This window comes from Eretmochelys imbricata, chromosome 11 (genome assembly GCF_965152235.1).
Source record: "Eretmochelys imbricata isolate rEreImb1 chromosome 11, rEreImb1.hap1, whole genome shotgun sequence".
Classification (NCBI taxonomy): Eukaryota; Metazoa; Chordata; order Testudines; family Cheloniidae; genus Eretmochelys; species Eretmochelys imbricata.
This window is the reverse complement of record NC_135582.1, coordinates 42430020-42455390: the sequence shown is the minus strand read 5'-3', so window position 1 is coordinate 42455390 and position 25371 is coordinate 42430020. Positions and strand designations below refer to the sequence as shown.

The window sequence follows — 25371 nt, the reverse complement described above, 5'->3', positions numbered from 1 at the left end:
ACTGTGAGGGACAGCAGTACTCCCAGATCTGCCAGAGTACAGCTTCCACATTGCTGGCGTGGAGGGACAATATGATGAGAGAGGAGAAACAAATAGTTTGTCTGTGGGAGATGGGCCTAATGGCCTTCAGATGCATGTTTCCTTCCATATTTTGGAGATGTGAGGATGGACCTGACAGACAACAGGATAGATCCTTAGGCTACAGTGGTGGCTCAAAGCACCCAGAAACCAGCAGATCCAGCTAGATGGGAAGTGTAGTAAATTCCCCTGATGGCACAGGAGTGGCATAGCTAGAGCTCCATCACCACCTCAGAACAGGGAGAGTAATGCTGGAGTGCTGCTGCACGCCGATCTGTGGCTGTGGCATGGCTCCTTGGGAACAACTGTGGCCAGGCATAATTGTAAAGCAGCTCTGAGGTTGCTGTAAGTCAGGGGAGGGCAAACTTTTTGGCCTGAGGGACACACTGGGGTTCCAAAACTGTATGGAGGGCTGGGTAGGGAAGGCTGTGCCTCCCCAAACAGCCTGGCCCCCGCCCCCTATCTGCCCCCTCAGAACCTCCCATCCATCCAACCCCCACTGTTCCTTGCCCCCTGACTGCCCCGACTCCTATCCGCACCCCCACCCCCTGACAGGCCCCCCGGGAATCCCATGCCCATCCAACCCCCCCGTTCTCTGCCCCCTTACTATGCAGCTCAGAGCAGCATGTCTGGCAGCCGTGCCACCCAGCCAGAACCAGCCACACCCCCATGCTGCCCGGCAGGAGCTCGCAGCCCCACTGCCCAGAGCGCTGGCGGCAGGGCATGCTGAGGCTGCGGGGAAGGGGGAATAGCGGGGGAGGGGCCAGGGGCTAGCCTCCCCGACCGGGAGCTCAAGGGCCAGGCAGGACGGTCCCATGGGCCGGATGTGACCCGCGGGCCATCGTTTGCCCACCTCCGCTCTAAGTTATGCTGAGGACAACCTGTTACCTAGAAGATGGGAGTACAGAGCTACGTATGCGGTCCCCTCTCCTACACCTGCCAGCTGCACCAAGCAGCGCTCTGGCACAACTGAGGATCTAGCTTTCTATCTCTAACGAGCAGTCCCCATGTTAAATGTGCCACTATAAATGGAGCCCTTTTTCATGTGATTAAAAAAAAAAAATCACCACTTGTCAGCAGTGACTGTTACTCTTGAAAAACTTCTAAAGGGTCGGTTTAAGCTGAAGATGAGTACAATGGAGCAGTGTGTTGTGAACAAACATACAGCAAGTTCATGAACTTTTCAATTTCCCCTTACTCCTCTAGTGCCGAAGCGTACAGAGCAGAATGTCTCTGCACGCTCACAGAGAAAGATTATTTTAAATGAAGGCATTTCATAGTGTGCTAAATCGTCTTCCAATATAAGTAACACTAGGCCCTTTATTTGGGCCCAGATTTTCAATTGTGGGTGTAGCAAGGGTGTCTGCGTGCGCATAGTACAACCACAGGGACTTGCAGGGGCATGCACAAACAGGCACCCGTGGACCCAAAATGGGAATCTCGTGCGCAAGTCCCCATTTTGCAGGCAGGTTCCTATTTTCCAGGCACACTTACACACACACACACTTTTGTGGGTGTAGTTGTGCCCTCTTCTTGAAAAATATAATTCTCTCCGCTTTCATGGAGGATTGTTTACATAACATCCAGGGGCCAAATTTTTTTAAGTTTTGAATTGGCATTGCTTTCCCAGTTAGAATGGATCTGTTTCTTTCTGAACTCCTCCTTTTATACCACAACAACTGATACCAGTTTTGGGCAATTTTCCTAGTGATAAGATCACAGGGTTAGGAGGCAGATCTGTTTCCCAGTCACTCACTTTACGACATTAGGCAAGTTGCCTGTACGTAATTTTTTCCCATCAGTAAAATGGGTTTAATACTTGCCCATTTGAGGTAAAGTGTTTTGAAGTCTTCAGATGAAAGGCTTATTATGTAAGTATGTGGACATAGCACCTACCTCATGAGGACAGACCATACAAAAGGAACTAGAAATGGCTTTTTGTGGAACTGGGGAGGGGTCGATCATCTCTTTTAGATGAATGATTCCTTCCACGTTTCAGAGCTCTTTGGGCAGCCAGAATATATCTATTAAGAAATTACACTGCATTGTTGCCCCTTTTAGCCTGAGCAGTTAGCCAATATTTGGGACCTTGTCAGATTGCATCAATTTCTCCTGCTAACAGAAACAATGAGTCAGCTATTTCAGTTCTTGTTAATTTAGCCTCCCCCCGCCCAAAAAAAAAATGCAAAAAGTGTGGTTTCCCTGAACATAGTAGAAACAAACAGGAAGCAGTTTCCTCATCCAGAAATCCAAGTCTGCCTTCTCTGCAAGTATTGTGCCCAAGCTCACGCTCTGGACTTCCTCCTAGGCCATGCTCCCTTTGCTTCTCTCTCTGTTTGCACACTTTTTCTCCTTGCTTTCTGGTGTCTTTCGCATACATAGATACATGCAGCTGCAGAGCAGTGCCCTAGCCCCTGTATTTGCAGTGAGGCTCTAGGGAAACCCCTTAGTCCACATGGCTTAGTTTCTACTCAGGCCTTGCCATGCTGGAACTTGCCTTCAGTGGTGGCTTCTATTGTTTCCGTTGCCACAAAAAAAAAGACACATTTAATTATTCCTTTAGTTAAGCCTAAATGAAGGATGCTTACGATACCTATCTTTTCTTACCAGGTCTGTGATTGATGGCCACTCTTAACACCTTCCAGCATAACAATATTTTGTTTCTCCTCTTTCCATGCCTTCTCTGCTCCTTTTGTGATGGCAGTTTTTGATACTCTTTCTCTCAAAAACATCTGTCTCTCCTTCCATGGTGCCACTTAGGACTGAAATGCTCTTTCAAATCTAATTCTTAGGTCTCTATCTTGACTTCAAATCACGACTGAAAACACACTTCAAAAACACTAACTACTGAGTAACCATGTAATCATATCCAGGACTTTCACCATCCTCCCCGTACCCGTTGTATGTTCTATCCCAGCTTGTTTGTCAAGTCCATCGTTAGATGGAGTTACTTTGGATGTAGACTGCTGTAAATGAGAGGAGAGTTTGGCTCTATATTTTCAAAGCACTTTATAAGCATTAAATAATTACTCCTACAGCAGCCCTTTGAAATAAGTAAATTATGTTGATGGAATGATGTGTATGTCTTAGTCTGTACTGAAGACAATTATTTTCCCAAAAAACAAATTTCTACTACATACTGCCTCTATGCAAAATGAATACTTCAAGCCTAAATACTACCACTCTGAAAAGCCTATGAGCAGATATATTCAGATGGAAATTTCCCATACCCATGTGCTATTGCATTAGTGCAAATCTACCTAATTACTGCCTGATGAGGCCATTCATGCTTCCTTTAAGAAAAAAAAGCCAGCTAATGATATTGTAACAGCACCATAATATTCTAAGTGCAGCATTAATATAAATGAGCAGCATACAGTGAACCATTCAGTCCTTTGGAAGCAGCCCCCAAAAGAAATGTACTGGGTGTCTTTCTGGCTATGCAGAACTGTATGAACTGTTCATCTTGACATTGTGGTTACAGTATGTTTGTAGTTCTTCATATGCTTCTGCCAAGTAACTGAGGCAAGTTTAACAAGGTGCGGTGAGGAAGTGTGATGTCACATGCAGCTCTTACAGGAAACAAGCTAGAAGATATTTAGGGGAACTTCAGAATTTGGTGATTTCCAACGGATTAAACAACAGGTTAGTCTTTCTGAAATGGCTGTTTCTACCTGCTCTAAAGATGTGTTATATGCATTTTTAAAGGTCCCTTTTAACAGTTGATTAGGAGGGCTTGAGCAGAAAACTTATGTTAGTAGCTGTTTGTAAGCATGAGCTATTACAGGAACAAACATGGAGACTATTATGAGCATGAAAAAGTAGCATTTAGCATGGCTTGCTGTATTGGGATGGTGTAGACTTGAATTGTTTAAAAAAATATGAACTTATTAAATTAGATTTACACTGTGGAAATACTCCTACTATCTGTTTTTGTTTGTTTGTTTGTTTTGTCGTGGAGGGGTCTTTTTAGATTCTTTATATTGAACAAAGGAATCGATTTTATAAAACGAAAGTTCAGGTGCTAATAAATACAGTAAAGTACTTTTTAAAAGGTAGATACAAATTGTCAGCTAGTGTAAGAAATTTTGATATTAAATGGAGAAAATCTACAATTCCTTTTCTTTTAACATACATAAATTCTTGTTTAGTCACTTAGTGCAGGATTCTTATTTTCCCTTCTCTCCATTCTGCTCTTTTCCCACACCCACCCTAGATTTCCTATGGAGATTCTTTCTCAATCTTTCCTCTACTTTGAGTTTCCCGTGCTTGGAAATCTGTAAGTGTCTAAAATGAAACTGAACCAATATCTTTCATGTTCCACCTGGAATACACAGGGAAATAAGTAGACAGAATGAGATCTTCTTCTTTCTAAATTTTAAATCCAGACTAAATTTTTCTTTTAAGCGGTCAAAAGATATGTAAAATTTTAAACATTACTAGAGCATTGTATTTTAAAAAAACAAAAGGTTTTTGAAAGTCAGAAAATTCAGCATGAAAGTTAAAAATAAAAGAAACCTCTGAAAGGTAGGAAATAGAATGTTGTACTAGTACTTCTAAAAAATCTAAGCAGAGATCCTGAAATCAAGATAGAGACATATTCTTAATTGAGTTACTGCATTCTTACCAAAAAAAAAAAAAAAAAAAAGAGGAGTCCTTGTGGCACCTTAGAGACTAACAAATTTATTTGGGCATAAGCTTTCGGGTTTTAGCCATGAGTATAAAATCATTCAGCAGCATGTCGAGGACCATGCTGTCCCTTGCCAGGCTGTTCCTCCTACTTGCCCCTGGCTAGTAACACAAGGTCCTCCTACAATGGCTGTTCCTGTGCTACTGCTCCTCTCCTCATCCTAGCAGCACATGAAAGCTCCTTGCATTGGTCCTACATGGAGCTTTGAAACTCTGCAAGGCAGAAGCTCCTGCAGAAGTCCAGCTTCTGTCAATCCTTACTTGAGTAACTCTCAAGGTCTGCAGAGTTTATAAACCCAGGAGGCTGCAAGCAAAAGCTGTCCGATTCAGGTCTGAGAAGTTTTGTACGCTTTGTTAAAAAGGCTCTTAGCCCTAGCTGAGTTTCCCTGATCCTGCAGAACTCAAGTTTTGCAAGCTCCCAAACTCATTAAGAATCTCTGCTCCAGTGGAGTATATAGTCTTTACCAGGACACTGTGGACTCTCTAAAACCCAGGTACTTCTCAGAGGTTCACCAATAAAATTAAAATGAGCACCCCTCTTCTTGCAAAAAATAAATAAAGGCATTACTCCTCATTGAGGATGGAAGAATAATCTGAATGATGAAATTTCTTTGAATTATAACATACTCCAAAAAGATAGGAAACCTCTCTTTTAAAAAATAAAACTCTTTGATTAGTTTTCAAATGCCTTGTCATGTTACTGACTAGACTTTCAAAAATCACCACTTCTGACAGGGGACTAAAAAGAGACATTGACGGCAGATTGGTGTAGCAAGAGGACAGGTAAAAATTGGGCATATAATGTAAACTTAGTCACAGTATAAACTATAAAGAAGTAACCATCTCTCCATGATAGCTAATGCGTGAGTTTCATGGGATTGCCGTATAGCTAATTGTTCCAATATTACATTGTGAGGGGAAATAGTAAACAAAAGTAAAGCATAAGAATGGCCATAATGGGTCAGACCGAAGGTCCATCTAGCCCAGGATTCTGTCTTCTGACAGTGGCCAGTGCCAGGTGCCCCAAAGGGAATTAACAGGTAATCATCAAGTGACCCATCCCCTGTTGTCCATTCCCAGCTTCTGGCAAACAGAGGCTAGGGACACCATCCAATTTTCCATTTTCAGACTGTGTTGTTTTAGTTAAAATCCCAGCTCCTGGAATCATATATATACTGAGAATTTCAGCTTTCAGTGGAAGAAGAAAAAAAAAGTAAGATTCTACCCATCATGGTCACAGAGAAAAGATAGACACATGAAGCCTAAAGGCTCAAAATCAAAAGGCAAATAAAAGACCCAGAAAGCTGGTGTGTAAGTCAATCTCTCACTTTTTGAATGCATGGACTTGGCAATACTGGAAAATGTTAAAATAAAAATGTTAAAATAAAACTTTCAGTCCATAGGAACAGTGACATTTGCATGGTGTGTGTTCTGTTAGTCAGAGATCGTATGCTTGACTCCATCAGCTGGGACTCTTATTTCTGTGCAGTTCTTCGTAGTGGGCACATCAGTGGCTGGCAGCTTTTTTGTTAAATATGATACGAGTGTGATTAAATCATGAGGTCTTCCCAACTGTCCCCATCGTCCGTCCGTGTCCCTGTCCCCCCCACCGCTGCTGCCATGCTCCTTTTGTGCTCAGTGTGAGGCTTAGGTTTTGTCTACATGGAGAGCTGCACCAGTTTAACTCAAGGTGTGACTCTAAAATGATTTAGTTAAAACAGTGCAAACCCTGGTTGGACATTATTTCAGTTTAATAGTGGTTTAGCATAAATCAATTAGGAATTAATGTAAACTAAATCAAAATATGCTACTCTTAATCCAAAATAAGTGTGATCCACACTGGAGTTTGCAGCTGGTATTTAAATCAGTTTAAAAATGAATTTTGTTAAGCGGCTGCAACTTTCTCATGTAGTCAAGGCCTAAGTTTCATTCTGCCACCAAGAGTGAAGGCAAATGACCAGAACAATTAGAAGAAGTACAAAAGAAGGGGAGCTAGGAGAATCAAAAATCAGAAAGCAAACAATGGGGTCAGGAAACTTTTTCTATAAAACAGGCTACTGTGTCAGTCTCTTATATAGAAAAGGGGAAAGAATATTAATTTTTCAGACAAATTAAAAAGGAGGGCTGCAAAAAGAGAATAGAATATAAAATGGATCTCGAGGGAGAGAGAAACTAAAACAAAATATAAAAATAGAACCAGATGGGGACAAATTCTGTGCTCAGATAAATATGCATCTTCCACTGAAGTTGATGAAGGGGGGCCAGGGGTATTCTTACATCTGTCTAAGGGTATTATTTGATCCTTAGCTTGTAAAGTAGAGAATTTGATTTGTTTGTGTTTCTATCTATGTTCTGGTTGAATTCTTCAGGGAAGAAAGCACACAACTCTGTAAGTTTGTGGTAGTTTAGAAGTGACCTGCAAATAATAATTAGGGCTGTCAAGTGATTAAAAAAATTAATCATGTGATTAATCGCACTATTAAACAATAATAGAATACCATTTATTTAAATATTTTGGATGTTTTGTACATTTTCAAATATCCTGATTTCAATTACAACACAGAATACAAAGTGTACAGTGCTCACTTTTTATTTATATTTGATTACAAGTATTTGCACTGTAAAAAAAACAAAAGAAATAGTATTTTTCAATTCACCTAATACAAGTACTATAGTGCAATTTCTTTGTCATGAAAGTTTAACTTACAAATGTAGAATTATGTACGAAAATCTGTTTTATTTTTTAATGCAATGTAAAATTTTAGAGCCTGCAAGTCCACTCAGTACTATTTCTTGTTCAGCTGATCGCTAAGACAAACAAATTTGTTTACATTTTCAGGAGATAATGCTGCCCGCTTCTTGTTTACAATGTCACCTGAAAGTGAGAACACGTGTTCTCATGGCACTGTTATAGCCAGCGTTGCAAGATCTTTATGTGCCAGATGCGCTAAAGATTCATGTGTTCCTGATGCTTCAACCACCATTCCAGAGGACGTTCTTCCATACTAATGATGGATTCTGCTCGATAACAAAGTAGTGCGGACCGACGTATGTTCATTTTCATTATCTGAGACAGAAGCCACCAGCAGAAGGTTAATTTTCTTGTTTGGTGGTTCGGATTCTGTAGTTTCTGCATTGGGGTGTTGCTCTTTTAAGACTTCTGAAAACATGCTCCACATCTCATCCCTCTCCGATTTTGGAAGGCACTTCAGATTCTTAAACCTTGGGTCGAGTGCTATAGCTATTTTTGGAAATCTCACATTGGTACCTTCTTTGCATTTTGTCAAATCTGCTGTGAAAGTGTTCTTAAAACGACATGTCCTGGCTCATCATCCAAGACTGCTATAACATGAAATATATGGCAGAATGTGGGTAAAACAGAGCAGGAGACATACAATTCTCCCCCAAGTAGTTCAGTCACAAATTTAATTAACACATTAATTTTTTAACAAGCGTCATCAGCATGGAAGCATTTCCTCTGGAATGGTGGCCGAAGCAAGAAGGGGCATACAAACTTTTAGCATATCTGGCATGTAAATACCTTGCAATGCCGGCTAGAAAAGTGCCATATGAATGCCTGTTCTCACTTTCTGGTGACATTGTAAATAAGAAGAGGGCAGCATTATCTCCTGTAAATGTAAACAAACTTGTTTGTTTTAGCGATTGACTGAACAAGAAGTAGAACTGAGTGGACTTTGTTTTGTTTTTAGTGCAGTTATGTAACAAAAAAATCTACATTTTGTAAGTTGCACTTTCACGACAAAGAGAGTGCACTACAGTACTTGTATGAGGTGAATTGAAAAATACTATTTCTTTTCTTTATCATTTTTACAGTGCAAATACTTGTAATAAAAAATGTACACTTTGATTTCAATTACAACACAGAATACAGTATATATGAAAATGTAGAAAAACATACAAAATATTTAACAACTTTAAATTGGTATTCTGTTGTTTAACAATACAATTAAAACTGATTAATGGTGAATAATTTTTTAAATCGTGATTACTTTTTTTTTAATTGTATGAGTTAACTGCGATTAATCGACAATCGTAATAATAATGTTTAAGAAATTCCAGATTTAGAAATGTGCTGAATTTTCCCCACAAAAAAGAGTAATAGGAGTGTTTAGCACAGGGGTGGACAAACTTTCTGGCCTGAGGGCCACATCGGGGTTCCAAAACTGTGTGGAGGGCTGGTGTAGTGTATTAAATTGCTCCCCGTAGGAATATGCTACTTACGGTGTACTACTTATGGCTCTCGCAGCCTTGCTGCCCCGCAGGAGCATGCAGCCCCGCTGCCCAGAGTGCTGGCAGCATGGTGAGCTGAGGTGCCGCGGGCTAGCTTCCCTAGCTGAGAGCTCAAGGACCAAGCAGGACGGTCCCGTGGGCCGTAGTTTGCCCACCTTTGGTTTAGCACAACACTTATTCACTCACCAATTCCTGCTGTGTCTGAATCCAGCTTGCATTGTGCTGGTGACTTCACACCTGTCACAGAACAAACTGCTATGGCTTGAAGCTGACCCATCCTACAGGGTCTGATGAGTGAACAAAAATGCATAGCATTGTAACTAATATGTATCTGAACCTAATAGGCTAGAGTCTGAGATTAGAGCAAGCTTCCAATGTGCATTTCACTTGATTAGTATAATTCACCCAGGGACATCAGATGGAGCAGGAGTTAGTCTGGATGTTTGACCTAAAAATATAGGTAAGTTTTATAAGTTGTTAACCTGCTGAATGATCCCCTTATCCTACCCGGAAGGGCATTCACTACACTATTCCAGAGTCACTGGATTTTTAAAAAGACAATTTTCAGATCTTTTTTTAAAGCCGTTTCATTGCCTATAGCAATGTGCCCCATCTGCTGAGTTGGCCAACAGTATCTTTTGCCTGTTGTGGTATTTGCAGTACTTCCCTCACATGCCTTGGTCCCCTCCCCTTGTTTGAATTCAAGTTCTGCAAATCATTTCTGTAAGCGGCTGTTCAGGGTGGCTGGAGGGCGTGGGGGTTGGTTTCAGCTTTTGCAGGCATTTTTCTATAGTATTAAACTTCAGAAAAGCCTGTTTATTATTAACCTATTCACTGAGTCTTGGTTCCTTCAGGGGGGCAACTGCAGAAGCACCATTCAGTCTCCTCAGAACATAACCACCCGCACATGCTTGTTGTGTCCGATTCTGCTTTCACTTATGTTGGTTTTTACACTGGTGTAAGTCCACTGACAGACTTACATTCATGTGGGACTAAAATCAAGCTCTTTCCTTATTAGAGTCAAGTATTGCCTCTGGGTGCGCACACAGCATCTTTGTGCCTTCACCAATTTGCCCAAAGAAAAGGGGGAGCATCCCCTTGGCACAACTGCCAGAGTTTCCTGTACAAATTCTCACTGCCGTGAGCAAATGCATTTCCTCCCTGGTGGCAAAAATAGATGCATGTATAAGTTTAGGGGCTTCTGATAATTTGGCCCTCTGTAGATACCAGTTCCATGCTTTTGTCCTGTTAAACCACTCGACTTTGGCAATGTCAACATTCTCTTTAACACAGAGCCCCTGGTATGTGTGGGAGGCTTGGGATCTGTGGCACGGGGGTACATAGAGCCTGAGGTGGTGGGGAGAGTTGCAGCGAGTCCTTGAAAGATAGAGGGGTTAGGTAGAGTGGCATAGAGGGAGCTTGTGGGGGAGAGTAGAGGGGTGCAAGGTGACAGTAAGTTCAGATACAGAAATAACAAAGTGTGTGTGACCTACTAGTCATTACTTTTTAGAAGGTTCCTTATTGCACCAAAAAAAAAAAAATTGGAAGGATTTTCCTGGGGAAGAATTAATGGCGACGTTGGCGGGTTGTTTGAAATCCTTCTGATGTGGCAGTTTTCTTTCCTGGTGCCACAGGAATTATTTAAATTCTGGCTGTTCCAAGGTTAAGTGTATCAGATCCTGAGCCAGACCCACAAGCAAATTGGCATGCACAGTATGTTTTTCCAAAGTTAACTGCATCTTAGAGCTGTAAGATTGTATCAGCAGCAGATCAGGAGCTCACAGAAGGGCTTGCGTTGACCAAGCATCATGAATTTCTACTTGTCCTAACTCCTGAATTTGTATAAACAATTATTTTGCAAGTTTGCATATTTGGATCCATAACTATAGCTGTACTATGAAGCTAAATCTTAAGATTGGACTGGGCTTTTTTACCAAAGAAAAACCACCTTCTCCAGTTAATGCTTCTGTGGTAGAAGGCTTGATGGAGGTGCAGTTTAATGGACTATGATATGCAGGAGGTCAGAGGACTAGATGATCGAATTGTGCCGTGTCTATAAACTCTCTACAGATTCACAGCTGGTTGGCTAACTTAGCTTGATGTAAAGGTGATGCATTCTTTCCATGGGTCTTTACCAATAAATACAACAATCAGTAAGTGTCTGTTTTCAAATTCATTTTGAGTATGTGCTAGTGGGAGCTTGGCATTATTCCAGGGATCCACAAATATGGACAAAAGTGAAATTTTATGTATTTCTTCCTTTTGTGCCATCAGTGGCAGATTTCACCCTTTTGCTGAAAACGTGGCAGTGATTTAGTAGGATTCCCTGTTGAGCCAAGCTGCTATCAAAAGGGTGCCATCCCCCACTCTAGTGCTGCATCTTTCCTTGATTTGGGATGCCTTCATAGTTTCCAAGATCAGAAGGTACCACTGTGATCACCTAGTCTGACCACCTGTGTAGCGCAGGCCAGAGAACATCCCCAAAATAATTCCTAGAGCAGATCTTTTAGAAAAACATCCAATGGCAAAGACTTAAGATTTTGTCAGTGATTGGGATTTTTATTCTCCATGGTCATGTTGCATGCCTGTGTTTATAAGACCCATCAAACACAGGCCTTTAGCAGACTTTCTGCTTTACCTTGGCAGGAAAGTCACTGTCTCAAGGGCAGAGATGATGAACAAGTTCTTGGAAAGAGCTAGAAAAGAGAGCACATCTGTAAGTTTGTATGGCTGCAGCTATTTATTATGAAATACCAGGTCAATACTGTCAATATGTCCAAACTCGTGCATTCAGGAAACTGAATGTTTTTATAAGAACACTTGCATTTCTCCCGAATTAGTGGCGATGTGTGCTGTAACGGAAAGTTTAGTGCTATATTGAGGGAGGAGTAACACTGATGCATTGTCTTACACTGGTCCTATTCCAACTTCACAGTGTATGGCTAATTTCAGAGTCTCTGTATTGACAGCTTACTTTGACATTGCTCCAGCTACTAATGAAAGCTGATGGATTTATTTTTAAAGTGTGGGGAAACAGCAAACTTTATATTACTAGAAAGGCAATGAGAACTTTCAAATGTATGGTACAATAGTATATTCAATGCTAAAACATTTCAGAAAGTGTAACTGACATGTTATTGCTAGGTTCCTCCTGAAGATTTGACTCTCCTAGTTTGAAGTCATCAGATGCATTTGGTTTGTTGTGTTATGCACTGTGACAGAGTATGGAGGTACTATCCATCACCAGCACCCAAAGGGTTAACTCTAAGTCTCTGCTATACACAGATGTTCATAGCAAGGTAACAAAGCAGGCTTAGAAATTGCAAGCCAGAGGCAGCAGTTAATTCTATGCCCTGAGCCAGGACCCAGACACTAAGAACTAATATTTACACTGAATTTCTGGCTGTGTAAAACCAGTTTGTTTTGTTGTAAATAGAGCTTCCTAAAGAATAACAAGTTAATGAGGAACATAGGTGGCATGAAGTGCTGTGGTGTAAGTGGATGGAATCTTTTTCACCTTCCACTGGCTTTGTCCATTGTGGTCCTTTTCCCCTCTATAATTTCTCACCATTGCTGCTCTAAACAGGATTAGATGAACAGCACCTTGCCTATAATACACTAATGAAGCTACACTAGTGGTAGCAATAGCAGGAAATCTGAAGGTGAAAGAAAAGCTAATGTAGACACAGCCTGTGAGTCACTCTGGTTGATTAAAAGCACCTTGACGAATTCAATAATCGCAAAGTCCAAATCTTGCAAGGTCTTTCTGTCTCTTGCAAGATCGCCATCCTGGGCTGCAGTGTTAGGGTAACATTTGCTCTCTTGAGAATAATGCTTTCATGACTGAACAAAGGACCACAAAAGCCCCCTGCTAGTTATAGAGTTGACCTAGACACAAAGCTAGAGATGGGTTTGGGGGTCTGGGGTTCCTCCATCCCGCTTGAAGGTTTGGGGGCTCAGGTTTGAGGTGGTTCTTCATTTCTATACCTGTATCTAATTCAGAGATTTGAGGAACTGGGCTTCAGTCCACATATTCTAAACTCCATTTCCAAACCCATTTAAATTAAACCCAATTTATCTTTGTCCATGCTGTCCAGTCAATCATGGTTTAACCAGAGTTAATCTGCACAGGTTTTAAACTATACATTTTAAACATGCTGAGCAAATCTGGGACCCAACACCGCGCTGCTGCTTGCCATTCCCGTTATAAAGAGGAAACTGAAGGGAAGACTAGCTGCCATTCCTTGAGTTCCTCCAGTTTAGGGACTACAACACAAAGCATGCCACAGTCAATCTGTAAATCACTTTCTCTTGTTGCGAGGGGATATTTCTTTATGCTGTTGAACTTCAATGTGTTAGTAATGATTGAGATGTTAAACACTGGTCATGAAATTCAATTGTTTCCCTCACTATTTGTAACACCTCTTCCTTGAGCATAGTAAGTACTTTGCACAGGTACTGAAATGTGCATTTAAGAGTATATAATGTACTACAGTGTGTATATATAGGTGAGTTTGCATGTGGCTTCATGTGTGCTGGGGTTCTGTCTCCTTCAAAATGTGCAAAATTATAAATAGAAGATTGGAGGAGGCCCCAGGAGACAAGGGCTCAGTGTGCCTGGTGGCTGGAAATGCCACCGAAAGTGTCAGAGACCTTAAATTAGGGGACTCAAACTCAAGTTACCTTAGGGCCAGTCCTCAAATCCTCCCAGCGGGCCAATAATGTCACTGAAGATTAGAAAAGAAAAGATTCGATTAGATTCAGAAAAGAAAATGTTTATATTGTATTTTTTATTTCAAATTTCTTAGAAATAATAAAACTGTCATACAACTTTATACAATTCGTCACCTGCCAGAGAGTTTTTAGTGTTTGCCAGACACCTGGCATCGCTTCAGTTCTGTCAGTTTGTTGATGTTTGGCCTCAGTGACTGAGCAGTTGAAACCTTCAGGATTGCAGCAAGGTGTGCATCAGATAGTTTAACTGGCTTGCTGTCCGGAGCAGAGTGTATTGTACTTATGTGTAGTAGACGGAGCTCCCTCTCCATTGTACAGCCACTGCCGATGAATTTCACTGATCTTGAACTATTATTTTTAAACCCAATTTCTCATCTGGAAGTTTTACTGAGCTTCTCTTTGGGCTCTGAGAACAAACTTGAGATACTTTAGCTCAAAGGAGGACTTCCTTCAGCTATTCTGAATGCCTGAGAACATGTGAATTCATGTGTGCTGCGATTCTGTGTCCTTCAGAGTGTGCAAAATTACAGAGTAAATCTGTAATGAAAGTGCCTCCTCAACCATGCAGAAATTAGTGGTGCTCAGGAGCACTAAATGACTTTTCATATATTCCACTTTATTTCTCACTCAGCTTGTGACATTGACTGATTTAGTGAACCTTTCAGAGTGTCTACGCTGCAGCTGGGAGTGAGCCTCCTAGCCTGGGTAATAAATTTGTTAGTCTCTAAGGTGCCACGAGTACTCCTTTTCTTTTAGCCTGGGTATACAGACTTGTGCTAGCAGGGCTCAAGCTAGCATGCTAAAAATAGCAATGCGGATGTTCCAGCTCAGACAGAAGCTTGGGCTGTGAAGTCCACCTGACCTCTTAGGCTTAGGAGCCAAAGCTGGAATGACCACATCACTACTTTTAATCTGCTAGCTCTAGGGTTACCATATGTCCGTATTTTCCTAGACATGTCCGGCTTTTTAGTTCTTAAATCACTGTCTGGGAGGAATTTTTAGATATCTAAAACGTCTGGGATTTTGCCATATCGGTCGGGGATGCCTTTTGTCCCGATATCTGGGACCGCTCACCTCACCGCGCGCACCAAAGTCCTGGGGCTGGCGGTGCTTCCTGGGGCAGCTCCTGGTGCCGACCTCCAGCAGGAGCATGCAGTGTGGGTGGCCCCTAGGCACAGAGGTGGAGGGGGGTCTCTGTGTGCTGCACCGGCTCCCTCCTGCCCAATCAGAGCTGTGGGGGTGGAGCTTGCAGGCACCAGTAGAGAGCCCTCCCCCACCCCCCCCCGACCTGACCCTAGGAGGAACCAGAGGGACCTGCCGGATGCTTCCCGGGAGCCGCCCCAGGTAAGCACCACTGGGACTCCCCACCTTGCCCTCTGGCAGGTCCCTCTGGCTCTTAGGGTCAGGGCGGAGGGCTCTTTGCATGCTGCCGGCACCTGCAAGCCCCGCTCCGCAGCTCTGGCACGGGGCTTGTGCTTGTGACGGGTGCAGCACGTGGAGATTCCTCGGCTGCCCTGATCCTAGGAGGCAGAGGGACCTGCGGCAGGATGGCTGAGTAGGCGACTGGGGTGGGGTGAAGAGGCGAGTGGTGAGCCAGCAGTGGGTGGAGGGGGGAGAGTAGGTGAGCGAGGGGGGGCCAGTGGCTGGCGGGCGGGCGGGCAAGGAGGCAAGTGGCGGACGGGGAGGGTGAAGAGGCGAGCGGTGAGGGAGCCAGCAGCGGGTGGGGTCCAATGGGGCAGGGAGGGGGTGGAGTTGGGGCAGGGCTGGGGGGCATGAGCAAATACCCCCCCCATGGAGTGTCCTCTTTTTTGAATATTCAAATAGGGTAACCCTAGCTAGCTCAAACCCTGTTAGCACAAGTTTATTGGCCTAGGCTACGATGCTCGCCCCAGCTGCAGTATAAACATATCCTTATAGTTGGGTCCTGCATTTCTGAGAAACCACCTCTTTCCATGTTTTAGACCAGCAGCTGAGATCATGTGGGATGCTCAAGCTGATAAACCCAAAATTTACACACTTGGTGAGCCTTGATGCTGGATCTTGTTTCCTCCTTTGGTCTGGCAGAATTGTGTGTTGACCATCCCCTCCCAGCATGTTGTAGGGCTATCAATTCATGGAGGTCTATAATTCATCATTCTTTGCAGCTTCCAACAATCCTCATTCACTAGTCAAATACTTAGTTTTCTGCAGCTTGCATAAAACATTTCTGAAATGAACCGTGCTATGAACTGGAGCCGTAAAGGTGCACTTCTGTAACCTCAGCATGGGAAAGTCTCTCTTGACGTTCTTGCTGTGCCTTAAGTAGTATATTTGATGCCCCAACATGTGGGCCCCCGCTTGCCTATGCTCATGTGTTTGTCAATGGCACCCAACTCATCTAATTTAAAACTGGCTGACCACCTTATATCTGCTGTGAAAAGGTTCAGATGGGCAGGCTGACTGATGCTGCAAGTGTTCTGGGTTCTGTAATAAATCCCTCTGCTGGGCCAGCAATGCTGTATTATGTGACAGAAGAGAACTGTACTGAAACTCCCTCCAAGACAAACCTTTGAAAGCGGTGCCTTAAAACTATGAGTTTGTTTAAATTTAGGTGCCCAAGTTCAAAAAATTTGGTGTGGATCTATAGGTGAATGTGCTAAATGTTTCTGGAAGAAAATGATGGAATTCTGTAGATTTCAGACACACACACACACACACACACACACACACACACACAGCAGGAATAGAATACGGTTCCTCTCCATACGCAGAATGGGGGCTTTAATCTGGCAAATCGAGTTGACAGTGTGACTTACCTTCCACCTAATGTTAGCACTGCTATGAACTGAAGAGGAATTACTTGTTTAATGAAAAATTTAAAAGTACCGCATAAAACTGATGGAAAACAGAGACTCTACTTGGTTATCTGCTGCAGCAATAAGGGGAGGAACATCTTTCTGGTGTGTCTTTTTATTTCATAAATGCAGTGTTTAGAAACCTACTTTAATTATGGGACTTATAAAGGGACAGTAAAATTGTTAGATTAAATGGGGGTGGCTTAATAGGCTGTCCAAATTTGGGGTGTTTATGCATCTGCATTAATTGTCAACTTAAAGTGAGCATTTCTGTAACTATGTGCGAATTTCATTGGCCAAATGCCAAGTTCAGCCATCCCATTAACGTGCCAACATTTTAAAAACTGGGCTCTGTATTTTAATCTTCTCTCATCTCTCTTGGGGCCAAATTCAGTAAATACAGTGCTCCGCCCACTTACATTTTTGAGCAAGACCCAGAAAATACATAATTATGGGCTTGCCCAGCCTTGCCAAGTTGAAGTTTTGTTGAATCTGAACTTCCATGAGTGAAATAAAATATATTTTGATCATATTTACACTATTAAAAGCTAAGTGGAAATTAAGCCAGTGAAGAACAAAGTATATTTGCATTAATGAGACTTTACTGTATGAATCAATTTATAAAACATTTATGAAAAATTTGTTTAAAAAGTTCACCTCTCTTTTCCAAGTGCCTTATGATGTGATATTTCTTTTTTTCCAAAGAGCAGCCCTGGAAATACTACATACAAGACTGAATGTTTTCTATTACTCAGGGTTATTTTCCAGAATGGCCTGGAAGGAAATATTGGGTGATGGGAACAGCAAATGAGCATTGATGGCTAACCTACCTGCATAAGGATAAAATATCAAATGCAAGTACTGAAGGCTAAACCAGAGGTTTGGGGTCCTCTGTGGGGCCACAAACAGGTTTCAGGGGGGCCGCCAAGCAAGGCCAGCATTAGACTCACTAGGGCCCCGGGCACAAAGCTGAAATCCCAGCGCATGAGGCTGAAGTCCAGGGCCCTGAGCCCTGCCACCCAGGGCTGAAGCCAAAGCCTAAGCAATGTAGCTTTGTGGGGGCACCTGTGGCTTGGGGCCCCAGGCAGTTGCCCTGTTTGCTACCCCCTAATGCCAGCCCTGGCTTTTATATGCAGAAAACCAGTTATTGTTGCACAGATGGGCCGTGGAGTTTTTATAGCATGTTGTGGGAGGGGCTCAGAAAGAAAACTGTTGAGAGCCCCTAAGCTGTAGTGTCCTTATTCAGTGCATTAGAGGTGAATCCATGGGCTTCCAGCTGCTATTCCATCAGATAGGCTGGAATAGCAGTCACTTGGAGGTATTTTTTCATGCTTTGTGTGTATATAAAAAGATCTTCTACACTTTCCACAGTATGCATCTGATGAAGTGAGCTGTAGCTCACGAAAGCTTATGCTCAAATAAATTGGTTAGTCTTTAAGGTGCCACAAGTACTCCTTTTCTTTTTGTGAATACAGACTAACACGGCTGTTACTCTGAAACTTACCCTTCTGAGTCTCCTGTGTAGGAATTTCTGGATAGAGCCACTGGATCTATGTAATCACAAATCCAGTGGTCCCATCCCTAATCTGTTCCAATGGCTTGTGGCTGGTGTGGCTCACCCTTCACAGTGCACAGGGTATGGAGGAACCCCCATTCAGCCATTCCACCTGCAATACTGCATGCTTTTACAGGGCTACCACTGGGGCTTCTGCAGGCCCCCACAAAGCCGTTCATTTTACCTGACGTGCATTGTCTGCAGAACAACATGTAGACATGGAGGGCACACCCATGCTTCCTGGGTTTATAGACTGGGGCCTAGATCCACAAAGGGACTTAGCCATTGTGATGCTGAGCTTTGCAGAGCCTAACTTTCAGGTGCCTAGAAAATCATGGAACAACACTGTGATTGACAATGCCGGAGTTAGGTGCTCAGGCTCCTGTACAATGAATGTGGGGAGAGAGGCACTTTAGACTGCAATCCACAAAACCAGCATGCTAGCTGGGGAGCCACCTAAGCTAATCAATGGGAGAGGGGGCATGAGCTGAGCCCTGCCCCCACTCAGAGATAGATGCCTGAACTGGGGCTGCAGGAAGGTGCCTATCTCTGCTTGCAGTCCATGAACGGTGGAAAGCTAGGTGTTCATGCACTAGGCTATAGAGTCATTCTAACTCTCTCTGGCCCAGTTAATATTTAATTATCTAAATGAAGGAGAGATTTAGGGATACACACATTAGAATAGCCCAGTGGTCAAGGCACTCACCTGAGACATGGCAGATCCCGGTTCAAATCTCTTCTTCCCTTCAGAAGGATGGGGGAGTTGAACCAATGGCCTCCCACGTCCTAGCTGAGTACCTTATCCTCTAGACTAAAGCAGCTTATCTGGCTCCTCTGTCCATTTGTGTGAACTCACCTGAGGGGGCCCAATCCAGTAGGCATCCTCTGAGCACACATGCCAGAGTGGACCCTGTGACTGACAGTGCAGGGAGTGAACCAGTGAGCCTGCACTCTGATCACTTAGATGTTAATCAGTTCCCCTTGAGAAAACTGACAAGGGTAATTAGACAATCGGGATGGATGGAATAAGGAGCCAATTACCTCCTCCACCCCAGGTTGATAAAGAGGCAGGAGGGAAGTGCCGAGAGGGGAGCAAGAGGGGAACAGGGCTAGTTGAGCTTAGTAACATGGAGGCTCAAGGGAGGGAGAACTCTGTTTCTCTCAGGTCCTGGGGAAGGGCCAGAAGGTGCTGCTGGCACTGTAAATAGACTATGGCACAGGGATTGTTGTGGAAATGATGGAGGGAACTTAAAAGAAAAAGGAAAGGGTGAAGGCACAACTCCTGGAGTTCATGCAGTTTCCACGGGGAAGAAAGCGGGAGAGCCACACCCTGTGACCAGGGTCGGCTCCAGGCACCAGCTTTCGAAGGAGGTGCTTGGGGCGGCAGTTCATGTCCCACGACGGCAATTTGGTAGCAGCTCTGCCGATCTTCCCACTACTGTGGCTTTCGACAGCGGCAGCAATTCAGCAGTGACTGCTTGGGGCAGCAAAATTGGTAGAGCAGCCCCTGCCTGTGACACGCCCCCACATGCAACCGAGCTGGCCAAACACTTATCTCCCTTGGTTTGTGAATCACTGTGGAGCTTAAGAAGGAGACAGGCATTCAGTCATAGAGGGACACAGAGTGCGCGTGCTCAAGGGCAGAAACATAGGCACCAAAGAGATGTCACTGCAAAAATATAGGCACTGAGCACCTTTAGGCACCTACAGGGTTAGATGGCAGCCGAGTGGGAATTTTGTGGATCACAGTGGTGCCTAAAAACAGGACTTGGCCACCTAAGTATGTTTGTGGATTGCAATCTATATAATTACTCCATATAAAATATTGCCACTCTGGAATAGTCTTTCTCCTCCAGAATCCTACCTCTGACAGTGGCAAGTGCCAGATATTCAGAACAAGGCATAAAAACCTATAATGCATTCAGCTGTTCAGGGTTATACCTGGGAGAGAGAATTTCTCCTGACCCCAGCTAATAATCTACTTGTCCCCTGAAGTTTAAACTGGTAGCCCTTGTAATTTTATTATAGCTTCTGTAACGGAAGACTTTGGACCAGATCCTCAGGTAGTGTAAATCTGTGTAAGTCCATTGACTTCGATGGAGCTATGCCAATTCAAATCAGCTGAGGATCTGGTCTTCTATTTTTATTCATTAAGCTGTTTGCCAGACGTTTATTAAGACAATGAGATAATATAGGTAATGAAATACATGGGATAAAAGCTACATTTTAATAGTGAAAAGCTGTTTGGACTTTTTTTAAGTAAATTGGATGTATGTAATATGGATTTTTGACCAATATTTAAAAACAACAGTTGTGATGCTAGACCTATTTAAATTGGAGTTAGCTGAACCATTTGTTTGGCTAGAGCCACCTACTGATATTTTGGAACTGTATTTTTGTTTGATGGATTTTTTTTTTAACAGCATCATCGGCATATTGCTTCCTTCATGCATTTCTCTGAAAAAGCTTACAGCAGAAGTTCCTGCTGGACAAATGTCAGGCAAGCCAGCTGATGGTGAAAGAACATAGCTGGTAAACTCTTGATTTTTTTTTTTCTTTTCGTGGCTTAAAATTATATCTCATTTGCTGATATTGCTATGGAATTAGGTGATGAAGCAAATTAAATTTTAGTAAAGTTCAGAGTCCAGTTTTTAAAACCAACCCCTTCAAACAAAAACAAAAAATCTAGGTCAGGATATTTAGAGTTGAGATTAAACCCTTGCATTTGAGTCACCCTGTGGGGGTTGTTCAGGGTGTTTGCTTGTTTGTTTGGGGTTTTTTTAGTATTGCAGTTCACATTGTATGTGTGATCACACCTCCAACCGTAGTACCGAAGAACCGCAGGGTCAGCTGTGGACAGTTTGAGGCTTAATTCTGCTCTAGTTGATTAAAGCAGATCCTCAATTTATTTTAGATGCCTTTTGCGTGGGAACTTCCTCTTTTTTCCCTCTCTCTCTCTCTCTTTAATTTTAGGTTTAAAACCGCTTCTGAAAATTTGTTTAATTTGTTGGACGTTCTAAAATATTTACTGAAACTGTAGTGGCATCTCCAAATTTAAAAATGTGCTGTAAAATTAAAAGTAAAATCCAGATGAGGCTAAACTTTAGAGGGCAGAGACTTAGTTCAACCAGGCAAAAATGTGTAAGCACAGTTACTTTAACTGCTCATGCACAGGGATATATTGTCTCTCATCTCTGTGCACATACAGTTATTCAATCTACATGCACATGTGCACAAGCATCTATGACATACAGACCTCTGACTCCTTCTATAAAAATAAATGTGGGCCAGAGAATTACCCAAGGGCATACTTTATTTTTAGAGGCTCTTTTGGAAGGAGGGCACTTGATAAAATGCCATTTAAAAACAAACAAACAAACAAAAAAAGCTTTCAGCATGCAAACATTAATAGTGTAATTTGGACTAATTTGCACTTCAATAGGTAAAGCTTTATTTTTAACTGAAATTTTGCATTGTTTATAAACTTGTATTTGGTTTCTATCAGTTATTTATATTTAGTAGTTTTTGCCTTTTGAAGTCTGTGGATATCTGGGAGCATGAGAAATGCAGGCATATGCCCAAAACATGTCTTCGCTTAGTATGACATCAGTTCATAAGCCCAAATCATCACTACTTGTGTGCAGGAGCACAGAGGAAAAGTCACAGGAAGTTCTTCATCTGGCCCCAGCCCTTCCATGCAACTGGCAGCACGTGTTGCAGGTTGCTCTCCCCAGCCCCAAGAGGCAGGGTGCCAGCTGTGCTGAACGGGACAGAGGTTATATTTGAGCAGATTGTGAGTGTGGCCCCCAGCCATCACCTTTCCTCCCCAGCAAGACAACCAGCACTGAGGGAGCACAAGACATACCTTTACTAATAAGGAGTAGTAGTGGATGTTGGTTAGTATATTCCCCTAATTTAGTATAGTGTTTGTGCATGCAGATGTATAGCTTGATGCCTTATCAACAATCTGTGTGCACAATCACAATTTAGTGACTCAACACAGTTATCTTTGCGCACCTGATCCCAAACATTTTGAGCCCCAGCTTCAATATCCTAAACATGCCATGAGCCTGAGCAAACTGCCACTAAAGTCAATGGGAGTCTATCCATTGCCTCTGAGAGTTGGATTAGACCCTACATCACTGCTTTCAGGGAGTTATGGGTGCTTACCACTTTGCAGGATCAGGCCCTATGTATATCTCTGTACTTTAGAACATGAAATACAATTTTAGCTATCTACATATCAATTCATTGTCTCCCCATACTCTAGAAAATTGATTGATATGGACTTCCACATCACAGACTTGTAAAGTACTTGGATTATAATGTTCTGGTACCATGGCAATCTTACTTAGTTGGAATTTTCCACATACACAACTCTCCTGGATTTCCACGATGGAATTCTTGGTTGCCTCGGGCTGGTGGGGAACAACTGTTGTGGACCAATAAAATGTTACTGTGTTGGTGACAGCTATCACTCGGCACATATCTGCTCTCATACTGGTTTTTTACATGCAATTTTGTTTTGCCTTTACTTTCTTCTGAACTAATGTACTTTGTTTTATTGGATCTGTTCTGGGGTCCTGTGCGTGATTTGTTACTAAGTACATTGAAATTTTTGAGAGATTTGGAGAGGGTAAGGAATTTTTCAGCAGGATAATTAGGGTTAGTGTTACCAGAAAGAGTTCACTGGGTTCTGCTGGCTCAACAATTATAAAAGAAATGGGTCTAATTCTCTAGGAGAAGATCTGAGAGGAGCCTTAAGAGCAATCATGCTCGGGGGCCAGTATGAGCTGAACGTTATCTTATTGTTGGGGGGAGGGGGTTTATTAGAGGATAAACATCCAGGAAGGGTGAGTTTGGACTCCATAGCATGCCTAGATTATTTGAACAGATATCTAATCTACCTCGCCCTACACATAAGAATGTAGACACATCCTACCCATTCTTGCATTTTTTTTCAAGAACAAAAGTTTTGAGTTTTATTTCCTATTGTGTTTTGTTTTTCTTTTTTTATGCTTGTCCATGAACCATCAAATACTTGTGGTTTCTATGTGTCTCAGTTCATGCTGCTGTTTGCAAGAGGAAAAGGATTAAAACATGGATTAAAATGTTGTCATGTTCAAAATTTAAGCTGTGACTCTGAAAGAAATGAACATGTCTCTCTGCAGTCTGACTGGGTCTGGAAAAACACTTACCCTGACATTGGTTTTGCATTCGCATATTTCCGAAGACTTCCCCACACACTGTTGTTAAAGATCTCTAGTAGCCTGCTTTCCTACTCCCTACTTTTGGATGCCTGTAAAAGCTCCAATGTTGTGTGAAACGGGCTACCCTGGTCAGTACTGAATTGTTCTGTTTTGTAAGGGTGAAATTCACTCCCATGCAAAAGGGCTACACAAGACCTGTGTGCCATTTAAATCACATTAAGCCCTGTTTTGAGGCCTTAAGTGTATAGATGTATAGGCCTTGTTTGGTTCTCTGCACAGGGGTGAGAGAAGGGGAGCTCTGAGTTGGGTCCCAGAAATGAAAGCAGATGCTCAGTATGAGTGTCAATCCCTCTCTTACTTCGTTGGCTCAGACTGCTTCCTTAGCCTTTCAGTGATACTGGAATTTTACAGAGGTGGTGGCGTGTTTGGGATCAGGTCTCCAGCCAGACAATACCACCCCTCTTTGGGAACTGCCTCTGCTTTCAAATAAAGTCCAAAAGTCCCAGAATAAATGAACTTCCCCTTTCTGGAACTGTCTTCTCCCCAGAATTTCCCTGTGTCTCTTGTGTCTATGGTAACTTCCCTTTCTGTAGCTATCCAGTTCTTTACAAGGCCTTTTTAAAGGCAAAATGTCTACATCTCCTGTTCCTTCCCCAGCTTTCCCTGTAGTGCAGGTTAGTAATATTTTTTTTCCTCTCCTCTCTTTTCCAGGATAATTTGCTGTGAAAGCCTTTAATGCTCCAGTGTTCTTCCGGACTACGAGTCTGGTATGCCTTGCAGCAGGAGTGGGACAGACTAATGCTAGACCCCAGGCCTTCCTTTTAAAGGTACATAAACTTTGTTAATATGTACAAAGTTATTGAGGGTAAACTATCACTTTCCCTTTACTGTGCTGCCATGTTTTCCATGGAAGATTATTTTATTTTATATATTGCCCCCAAACCAATTTTTTTTTTTTGGCCTGAAGGCTGAAATATTTCAATTTGGATATGCTGCCCTCATGGCAGCTGTCCCCATTCTCCTCTGTATGCCAGGCCCCCTGGCCAGACTGCATCTTCAAGGATGCACTTTTATGGTGCAGCTCTCTCACCAGGAAGGGTCACTGATGCATTGTGTGGGAGCTGGAGTTTGACCAGGGTCTCTGGTCAACAGAGGAGAGCGGGGACATGAAGCACCACAGCAGCATTTCTATAGTTGAATTTTTGCTGAACAAATCTCAGTTTCCCATGGAAAATTGAGATGAAAATGAATCTTTTTTTCCCACGTGCATGGACGTTATCCATGGTGAGGAAAGCCCGTTTTCTGACCCACTCTAGTTCTGAGTTGTGTTTTAATTGTGATGTTGTAACTCTGAGGCTTGCTCTGCCTGAAGGTAGCGACATTATCAAAGTTGTGGCTCATATTACCCGCTTTCCTCTAACGCAGCACTTTTTGTGTTCCTTTCCTCTGTCATTAGCAAAAACCGTTGGGGATTTTAACAGTCCCAAATCAGTGCTACTTTGGAAATTAGGCTCCTTTTCACAGAATAAGGAAAGTCTTGAGAGGGACAATCAACGGTTTTGACTGGTGACTTCATTTTTTTCCCCTCTTAAGTGCCATATTATTTTCTACAGTTTGTTGTTTGTTCCTTCCTCTTTCTCTGTTTGGAAATTAATCATACAGGAAATGATTAACCGCAGCTAGCTCTCTGTCTGCCTGTCTCTGACTTAATGTGTCATATTAAGAGAGAGGCCTGAAAGTGAGTTAAAATGGATGGCTAGATGCACACAACATGCTTTTGTACAGACTTACAATCCAGTTGTTCACTTTGGCCATCCCACACAACTAGTCATCCATTTAGTTTTAGTAGAATAAGATGTTTGTTAAAAATAACTTAGAACTACAAAGTTAGAATCTGAAATTGCCAAAGTTTGGGGATCCAGGGTCTCAGCGGGCCCATTTCTACTTAATTCCCTTGCAGCTTTCCTTTGTAGAGTGTGATGTCTATAAGAGAAGTCTTACTTCTACCTTTAGATTTTTA

The 25371-nt window shown here is 42.6% G+C and overlaps 1 protein-coding gene across 1 annotated transcript in view; it reads left to right on the top strand.

The window, feature by feature from the left end:
* Nucleotides 1-25371, top strand: part of WIPF1 (WAS/WASL interacting protein family member 1) — a 77052-nt gene that overhangs the window by 19457 nt on the left and 32224 nt on the right. The window contains exon 2 of the mRNA XM_077829884.1: nt 24063-24178. The gene's annotated coding sequence lies outside the window, so the exon portion shown is untranslated. The remainder of the gene's footprint in view (nt 1-24062; nt 24179-25371) is intronic.